Source organism: Hesperophylax consimilis, chromosome 5, assembly GCF_061612785.1.
Source record: "Hesperophylax consimilis isolate HC1 chromosome 5, BYU_Hcon_1.0, whole genome shotgun sequence".
Taxonomy (NCBI): Eukaryota; Metazoa; Arthropoda; class Insecta; order Trichoptera; family Limnephilidae; genus Hesperophylax; species Hesperophylax consimilis.
Genome location: NC_142840.1, coordinates 38,729,945 through 38,738,799, shown reverse-complemented (window position 1 = coordinate 38,738,799; position 8,855 = coordinate 38,729,945).

Below are 8,855 nucleotides of genomic sequence, written 5' to 3'. Positions count from 1 at the left end.
TTGTAAAAGCGTTCAGTCAGTCTGTGTGTGAATTCGTATAGAGTTGGAATTTGTTCTCGTTCGTGTAATCTCTTCAAGTTTGTTCGGAGTCTCGTGTTGTATGTGATTTTAATGCAGAGATTTTGAAGTGTCTGTAGATTCTTGTGGTCTGTGTGTGAGATGCTGCTCCATACGGGAATCGCATAAGAGTACCGGACGAATGAGCGAGTAGTAGACGAGGAGTTTGGTTTTGGGAAGTAGCGGACTCCGTCTATTGAAAATTGGCTTCATCATGCCGATCGCTTGTCGCGTGCGCGTGTGCATCTTTGCTTGGTGAGATTTCCAGTTGAGGCGGGAGTCCATGGTCAGGCCGAGATATGTCACTTCATCTTTCCATTCAATGCTGTGTCCTCCCATTTCGATGTTGAAGTCAGGTGTTTTATTTACACGTTTTCTCGTGAACATGATGGCTTCGGTTTTCGCCTCGTTCAGTTTCAGGCGCCATTTTTTGTAGTACTCTACGAGCGCGTCGAGCGCCCTCTGTAGGTAAATAGCGGCCATGTTCGCTTTCAGCTAGGAAACGTATAGTTTGACGTCATCTGCGTAGATAGACAGATTGCATCTCTCGTCTCGGGGGATGTCGTAGGTGAACAGAATGAAGAGAAATGGTCCCAGTAAACTTCCTTGCGGCACGCCTTTTGTAATCTCACGCATTGATAGTACGTTCCTTATGAACACTCTGAACGATCTATTCTTTAGGTTATTTGTTTTTGGGGTTTTATGCCGTGTTGCGCTAACTCCTTCTTTAGCCAACGTTTCGGACAGCATTGCAGTGTCCATCATCATGGCAGATGTGTTGCAACACATCTGCCCTGATGATGGACACTGCAATGCTGTCCGAAACGTTGGCTAAAGAAGGAGTTAGCGCAACACGGCATAATACCCCAAAAACAAATAACAAAAATACTTTTGGCCGTGAAAATCTTAAATCATATTTATTCTTTAGGTATTCCTGTATCAGTCTCGTTAGGTATATGGGCGTGTTAGTGCGGTGCAGCTTATGCACGAGCCCGTCTATCGATACGGTGTCGAATGCCTTCTCTAGGTCGATGAGCGCAGCAGCGGTGAAGCGATGTTCGTTAAATTTTCTTGCGATGTATTCCGCTACTCTGGTGAGTTGATGGGTCGTGGAGTGCCTCTTTCTGAAGCCGAACTGCTCGCCTGGCAAAGTCTTGTTGTCGTCGTGGTGTGGGACAAGCCTGTTGAGTATAATTTGTTCAAATACCTTGCTCAACGTAGATAGTAGGCTAATCGGCCGGTAACTTGTCGGCTGCGTTCTATCTTTATTCGGCTTTGCGAATGGCAGCACGGTCGCCGATTTCCAAATCTGGGGAAAATGCCCGGTCATGAGGCAGGCATTGAACAATTTTGTTGTGTAGATGATGGCTTTTTGAGGGAGATGTTTGAGTAAGATGTTGTGAATTTGATCGCTTCCCGGCGCCTTGTTTGTTCTCAATCGCCTGATTGTGACAGCAATCTCGCTCGGCGTAGCAAAATGAATATCTTCAGCGTTTGTCTGCTCTGCTTCCCTCAAGTCTCGTAGAGAGTCAGCTACGATCCGGTCCGTAGCCGGGTCGGAAAGGCCGTCTGTAGCGGCGTAGGCTCTCTCGAAGCCGTCGGCGAGTGTGTCAGCTTTTTCTTGTAGCGACAATGCCGTCCCAGGGCCGTTCAATTTCTGTAGCGGGGGGATTGTGAAGTCTTTATGTCTCAGCGCGCTAGCCATTTTCCATAGGGAATTATCCTTCGGCGTGAGCGACGCGACTTTTTTGTCCCAAAGTTCGCGCTTGAGTTCTGCGATTTCGGTCTTGATTTCCCTCTGCAGGCTGTTGTACGCTGTCTTGAAGTATTCGTCACGCGTGCGGTGGTACATGCGTCGCAGGCGATTTTTGTCCTTGATGAGCGATAAGACGTGTTCGGGAAGCTTGATCGTGTATGAATGAACTTCTTTGAGAGGAATGTGTGTATCTTGTGCTGTTTGAAGAATCTCTGTGAGAGTGCTTGTAGCTGCGTCGATTTCTTGTGGCGAGCGCAGAGTTCCCGAAGTGAAATGAATTCGTTCGTTGACTTCTTTTTTGAATCCTTCCCAGTTCGCATCCTTATAATTGCGCTGTTTTCTGGGGGTCCTTGAAGTTGTGCCGCCTATAGTAAAGCTCACGGGCAGGTGGTCCGATGACAGCTCGTCTAATGTGCGCAGTGGAGATATTATCTTAACATTTTTCTCGAGTACTATATCCAATGTACTCGGATATCTAGATAGTTGCGAGTAGTACGTAGGTCTGTCGGGCGCCATTATCGAATAGGTATTTGTCTGCATGTGTGTAAAGAGCGTATTTCCGTTTGCATTTCCTCTGTAGTTATTCCAATAGTTGTGTTTGGCGTTCAAATTGCCTCCCATCACAACAATTGGTCCCAGATTAAGCAATTTATTGAGGTCTTCTCTCAGTAGTTTACCTTGAGTGCAGTATACGGCGATGATGGTATGCGCTCTACCCTCTATGGTGACTTCGATAATCGTGGCTTCAGCGTGCTTCAACTTCGGAGTGGGTATTCTTGTGGACGTCATAGATTGTCGAACGAATATTGCGGTTCCTCCGCCTGATCTTCCCTGTCGGTCGTCTCGAAAAATCTCGAAACCTTGCACTCTTAGCGGTACGCTTGGATTCAAGTGGGATTCTGATAAGAGAATAATGTCAGTGTTTAATTCGTTTGCCAAAGCGAGCAGTTCGTCTGTTTTATAGCGCACGCTAAATGCGTTCCATACGAGGACTTTCACCGTCTCGGTATTAGGCATCGAGGGTGTCTAGAAGCTCTATCAGGATGACGAGCTTGTCTGCTCTTGATGTGCAGCGGGCGAGCTGTGATCGCATCCTCAGGAGGCCTTGGAGCAGGGCCATCAAATCCAGGTTGTCTTCTGAAGAGGTGGACGGGCGCACGGGCTCCTGTTGTGGGCGGGGCTGGGGGCGTGGCTGTAGGGGCGGCGCGGGCTCGCACTGCTGTTGTGCGGGGGCGGTGCCTCCGGCTACGTTGGCCCATGTGCGTCCATCCGTCCTCGGCTGAGAAGGTGGCCTGCTCGGGTTCTGTTCTGCCGGCGGGCGTTGGGCCCTTCTGGCAGGTCGCTGCTGTATGGAGGCGATGTACTCTACCCGCTTGGGGCACCCTCGGTAGTTGGCGGGATGCGGGCCTGAGAAGTTGCAGCATGCGGCGGGCTCGTCTCTCGTCTTCTTGGGGCATTCTGCCGAAGCATGCTCCAGTAAGCATTTAACACACCTCGCTGTGTGTGAACAGTTTCGGGACCCATGCCCGAAGTCTTGGCACCTGTAGTACTGGGTGCCGTGCTGTAGATGATTGCTCCTGTGTTTTTGGAGTCGAATGCGGCAGTGGCATAGGTATTTGACGGGCGCGCGAAGCTGTCCCATATTGACTTCCTTATTGAAGTGAGCGAGGTATAAGGGAATACTCAATTGAGGCGGTCATCTTAACCACCTTCACTGCTGGGAATCCTTGTGATTCCAGATCTGCCTTGATTTCTTCCACTTCAACGAGCGGCAGGCCCTTGATCACGGCCTTTTTCATTTTTTCGGCTTCGGCCGTGAATGTGTGGAAGCCGCGAGCCTCCGCTCGCAGTCCATTGGTGAGGGCGCGATGGTCCTCCATCGTGCGCACGAAGATGTTGGCCGTGCCGCCCCTGTTGTACCTAAAAGTGAAAAGCTTACCAGCCCCCAGATGTCCTTGGACCGAGGCTGTTATCTGGGAATGCGTCATGCTCCCCAGGGTCATCACCACCGGGGGAACGTGGTCTCTCCTGCCAGCACCTGCGGGGGAGAAAGTATGATTAGTATTGGCACGCTTTATACGCGGCGCGCCAGCGCCTTCGCTCGGGCAACTCTTCAAATCGGTTGCCACACTGGAGCGGTTGTGGTCTCCGTGGGGACATGGGCCTCTACACGGGGTTGGACGGCCTCGTCCAGTCTCCATCATGGGGGGCAGCCGTCTCCATCGGCTGCTGCGGCCTCGGGGGCGCCACGTAGGCCGACGCTGGGCCTATCGGGGGGCGCCTGGGGGCAGGACCGGGTCCTGTTGCCCAAGAGGGGCCTGCTACGGGCTCCGTCATCTCCGTTTCATCGGGCGTCGTGAGAGACGTGGTGGTAGATGGTCTCCGGGTCCTTGGGTCCTCGGGGCGGGGCTGTGGTGCGGGGATCGTAAGGCGCACGGTCCCGGTCTTCCTGCGAAGCGCAATTTGATGAGCGCCGGGTGGTACCACGACCGGGGAGTCCTCGTGGTCAGCGGGGAGCATCCTCGTCGGGAACATCTTAACTTGTTGTGAGCGGTGACTCCTCTTAAAAAGGGAGCACGTCTCGGGAGCTTGCGGGCGGTTTGTAGGGGCCAGCGTGGATATTTGTGTATCGTAATTTTTTGCGTGAAAAGTTGCCTTGATAAAGGCAGTTGGGGGGCGCGAGCGCCTTCTCGGTGGGCTGTCGGGATTCCTCCGGCCGGCAAAAGTAACGCGGCCTGGCTGAGTACTCAAGCCAGACAAAAACGCTTTTGTGGTTGTATCACAAACCACAAAAAACTGCGCAATCCTATCTATCTCTCTATCTATTTGAGGTTGTGTTAAAATGTGAGCTTATGTATGAGGTTGTGATACCGTGTTGCCAGCTCCAACCCTCTGAGCTAACATTAACGTATCATTTTTTTTTTATTTAAAGTGGTTTTCTTCGTTTAGCTCTGGTGTATCCTCAACCTCACAACCTCCACAACCTCATACATAAGCTCACATTTTAACACAACCTCAAATAACACATCTGCCCTGATGATGGACACTGCAATGCTGTCCGAAACGTTGGCTAAAGAAGGAGTTAGCGCAACACGGCATAATACCCCAAAAACAAATAACAAAAATACTTTTGGCTGTGAAAATCTTAAATCATATTTAATGCTAAAATTATACATTTTAGATGTCGGGTGTGGTTACCGCCGCCCCGGGAACCATTAATTGGGTTAACAACGCCTCTGCCATAGGTCATCCCAAGGAATTAGCAATGTTTGATGACTAAGCAGTTCATGAGGTTTGTCTAGGTCTTTGCGGCAGATGCGTCTACCCACAAGCTTAGAAGAGGTCGGTAGAACGAAACCGTTACACTTTTCCAGCCGGACCCTCTCGATCCATCGTCTTACACCGCAATGGGAGGGGTGGATTCATACGTCCGTCACTTCTGGACACACTAACCCCCCAGATTCTTCTAACACCCCTCTTACAGTATTCCTTCCCAAAACCTCATCTTCTTTCTTTCCTTTAAAAGACCCTCCACAGAGCATCCCTAGATATAGACCCTGAGATAAATTATTTTTCTTTAAGAGCCTCCTGTATAGCTTACGTAAAAAAGATATGAAAAATGGCAATGAGAAAAGTGTGTGTATTGCATTTTTATTTTACAATTCAAATTTCACTATGTACTTATTCTTAAAAAATATTTTATTTTTATTTTTCTGACAATATTTTAAACAAATTTTCAAACGGTTTTTCGTTGTGTGCAATTCGATACTAACAAATAAGTAAGCGATTAAAAACATGTCTTTCTTTAAGCCGATTAATGTTGCATCTCGATCTGATTTAAGAAATATTTATTTAGAACATTTCAATGGATTTCTTGAATCATGCGAATCCTCAAAGATGACAAGTCCTGGATGAAAAATATTTTTATAGGGATTTCCAGTGTGGAGTTAAGCCCCCGCATACATAATTTCTACTGATTTATAGCAAGTTTCTTGTTAACTCTATAAGTTTTTAAGTTCCAAAAAAATATATGTTATTTTTGAAGATAATATAAATACATTTGTTATGCCGAAACGTTATTTATATGAAATTCCCTCGATAGAAAAAAATCGCAAAGCAAGCTCAGAAAATTATTTCAAACACGTTTTGTTCTGTTATTTAATATGATATAGGCATAAAAAATTAACATCGTATATTTAAATGCAACTGAAGCATTTTTAGAGATGTTTTTGCTCTATTTCAAACGAGCCATGTTTTATTAAATATTGTCACCATTTTTGCTTAATTACTATCGTTTTTTTTAATATTAGCACGCTCTCTCTAACATTCGTATTTACATAATTCATTTTCAAACCAACTTTGAACGCTTACTACGGGACTTCAAAGTAAAATAATAAAATGATAAAACTAAAATTCACTCATGATATAATATATAATCTGTGTAATCAAACAACAAAACCTTTCCAACTCTCTTGAAGCCTCGCTCCATGAGCTCAATAAAATTAGCATTGTCTGGATAATTTACGTAAACACAAATAATATTCAGCTCCCAACACAATTTTCATCACGAACTATGTTTGCAAAAACAATTTCAACTATAAAGATGGGTTTCACTGTCAAAAATTGCGAAACGTTTTCACAACGATAAATTTCCAACCGAAAACAGTTTTTTATTCTTTTTATCTATGGAGGTAGGTATAGGTGTCTTCGTAATGGTTCATTTGGATATTTACATTTATCTGCTTTATTACTACTAATGTTAAATTTTCACAAAATGAAACATCTCCCTAAGAAAGTGAACTAACTTATGTGTAGTAATATAATTTAAAAGCTCAATTATTATCTTCTTTCAATGTATCTAAGTACGAAAGGCCCATATTCATATATTATATGCCGAAGAAACTTTATTTATGATTCCCTCAAAAATTTGGTCTAAGTATTACTTATCTGTTTTGAATCTACTATGTTTACATGTCTTCGAGAACCTTGCATAAGTTTTTATTAACTATTGTGTTTATTTTAAATAATTCTTTAGGTACATACTTTGAATTATAAAGTACACAAATTATTTTTAGTATTAATAAATTTTACTGTTGAAAAACGCATCTAATTCTTGCGACTTTCTTTAATATGTAATTGTTGTACATTATGTTCCTTTTTCTCAATTCTGAAAAAAGCGGGTTGGAATCGGTGAGTGCTTACTGATAGATATAAAATGTAAACATTTAATATGTTATTTGGCACATTTAACAAATAATGTAGAAAATTGAAGTGTTTTCAAGTGATCAAATTTTAAAGTGTTTTGCATAAGTCCAACGTAAGCTTAAAATATGTTTTTACCCATCGACTAACTCCTGGTGTAAGGGAAAATTTCTTCTTTTACTGATTTATTTTTGACACTGAAATGCTGTTCGAAACGTTGGCTAAAGAAGGAGGTACCGCAACACGTCATAATACCCCAAAAATATATCACTGCAATACTTTTGACCGTGAAAATCTCAAATAATATCTGAAAATTTCTTCGTTGAATTTATTGACTAATATGTTCCACGAATCGTAGGTAGCTACTAACTTGTGGGTATTTTATGATCCGTTCATTCTTCCCAAACGTGGTTATGAATAAACGAATAGCACGTAGATGTAGAGTAGGTTTTATCGGAGAATTTTAGATTATTCTGGAAGCTCTTTCCAGTAAGAGAGTTTTCAGATTATCTTTCATAAATATCTTATCTGACTCAATTTTTATGGACATTCGTTGCCTAAAAGATACGAAAAGATAGTACAAAAATTAATAGTACAATTAAACGATTAGTTCCATCAAAAGAGATAAAAATATTTTCATTTTTTTTATTGATAAATAAATGAAGTAAACAAGATTGGATTATATTTATGCTGTTGTCAAAATCCGATTAATAGTGAATTTTCTAAAACAATTCCAATTAAATTACGGAAGGGTACATTCCTAGCCACAAACATCATATTCCAATAGAGCCTCTGGAGGACTTATTTGATGGGGCGTTCATACATTATTATTTTATTTATATAAGATATGTGCTTTGTTTGTCTTTAAATAATAAAATAAAATATTTTTTCCTCTCAGTTTGTCTTTAATATTTATACTTGAATGATATTATTGACATTATAAGATTACAAATTGACTGAATTTTTTTTATTAATAGTTAAAAAATATTATTATTTTTTTAATTGTGTAAACGGCATAAAAATGTAAGAGAAAGTTTTACCTTCACCTTTACCTTATTTAAACGTAAAACATCACTAAATGGTCCAAAACTGACTTAAACTTCAGTTTATGAAGTTTCATTACAAAGTAGACTTTATTTTTAAACAGTACTTTTCAGTGTGATAACAACTAACTACTACAATTAAAAAAATTATTCATATATCGAGGATGCCAAAGGGTAAAGTGCACAAACTTGGGGTTGTAATTGTATAATATGATAGTACAAGTAATAAGGAAATATAACTTTTTTCGAAAATTCAACCTTGTTAGTTTACAGGTACTTAAAGTTGAATTGTTTGTATAGAAAAAAAATTCTTTTGTGGAAAAATATTTTTTGTATGGAAATAAAACGGAATTTCTAAAAAAAGTATCCAACTTTTTTACTTGAAGGAGAATATTTCATCGCGGGACAACTTAAAAGTACATAACTCTTTATTTTTCCTGTGATTTATGGAGATGTATGCTTTATTTCCGAGAAAGAAATCATTTCATCACATTTGTAAAATAACAAAAAGTTAACCAATATGTTTTCTGGAATAATTTTTGTTTCAACATAACATAAATTGCCTTTAATAATAATTAACTTCAGAACTCAACATCCTCCTCACAATACGACTTGAGGAACCCAACATGTGCCAACCGAATTATTATTCCGAAGACCCGACAAGGAAATTATTTTAAGAGGCGGGTTTGGGTACCGCCGCCCCGGAAACCAATTATTGGATAACCAACACCACTGCCATAGGTCACCCCAATTGGTTTGCTACGTTTAGTGATTTAGTAGGGGAAACCGGGTTCATC